We start from the raw sequence: 1,505 nt of genomic DNA, 5'->3' as shown, positions 1-1,505 counted from the left end.
ATTCTAAGTCAAAATAGATCTTTAAGCCAACTGTATTTAAACCTATCATCACATTATGGTTACACCACACCATTCGAAAGACGAACATCAAGATCACATTTCAGGGACAACAAGATTTTGAGATTGGCCTGGGGAACCTTCCACTTCCCAATCGCTACAGGTTTCTTAACCAAAGTCTGAGATATTTGAGTGCTCTTTCCACTGAAGTTGGAATCAATCCATTTGGACCAGTATCCCAGGAGTTATGCTGCCTCAAACACGGAGTAGTCCGAGAAGATGAAAAATGCTGCAACTTGGGTGTGCGACTTGGTAAACTCGCACCCATGAATGTTTATAGACTGGGAGCAATCTGCTACCTTAGAGATGCGTGTAAGGAGACTCTGAGTAGGGTAGAGACTTCCAGAATCAAATTTGGCTAAGTCCAAAAAGCTGTGCGACTTGGGTGTGCGAGTTGGACATGAAGTGGAACCATCTAGCACATGTGTTCGCAAATGAGACCAAGTTGGGCCTGCGACTTGAAACTGAACAAGACCAACTCGCACACATATCTTCCCCAGAATGCGTCTTGGTTGCGCAAGTTAAAGAGGAGAAGACCTGAGCAGCACAGATATTTGCAGAACAGACCGAGATAAGCATGCGGCTGAAGCTGAAGAAATTTAGGCGCACAAGACTAGTTTCATGGATGTGCGAATCAGGCCTGCAAGATGGGAACCACTTGACCAATTCGCACACTCAGCACATTGCCCAACTGAGCCGGGTCAGTACCCTGTTTGTCTTGGGCTGACTCGGCCGAAAAGCCTTGCTATATATAGTTTTTTGGGAAAAACCCTAAAACACCTTTCATTCTCTCTTAGTTTTCTTTCCCTTTCAGTGTAAAAATGAGTTAGATCAATAGATATCTGAGGGATTTAATCATCTTAAAACTGTTTCTTATCATTTCTTAATTTCATCTTTGCTTCTAATTATGTTTAACACCATCTCTTGCAAAAAATTAGGTGTGTTAAGCAAGATTAGGGAGTAGTCTTCTTTTAAGCTTCTAGGTGTGTAGATTAGGGTGCTTAGAGGTAGATTAGTGATTGTTTAATCTTAGATTCTCTTCTCCATTCCTTAGTTAGCTGATCCTAATGCTAGATCCTTGCACATCACTTGGGTCTAGAATCTGGGTCTTTCATGCACCAAAAGTGTTTGATGAAATGCCTGAGTGAAAGCTAACTAAGGGTTTATGCATTAATGCCATGATGATGTTTGTTAATTTCATAAATGACATATTAGAGTTGATTCTTAATGCTTACTAGTTCATATTTCACAAATGGGAATTTGTTTTGAAAGTGGATTAGTATAGAGATTAATACCTTCATGAGAGGATTAATCTTGCTTTAAACTCTGAGTTGAATGTATTAAATATCATGTGATTGCTTGATATGTCTTTCTGTGTAAGATTCAGTCTTTCTTAGCTCTTATTTTGATGCACAAAGAGGCTGTCTGGTCATTTTAGACTTGGAACC

This window comes from Eutrema salsugineum, unplaced genomic scaffold (assembly GCF_000478725.1).
Source record: "Eutrema salsugineum unplaced genomic scaffold, Eutsalg1_0 scaffold_23, whole genome shotgun sequence".
Classification (NCBI taxonomy): Eukaryota; Viridiplantae; Streptophyta; class Magnoliopsida; order Brassicales; family Brassicaceae; genus Eutrema; species Eutrema salsugineum.
Note: the sequence above shows the minus strand (reverse complement) of the source record.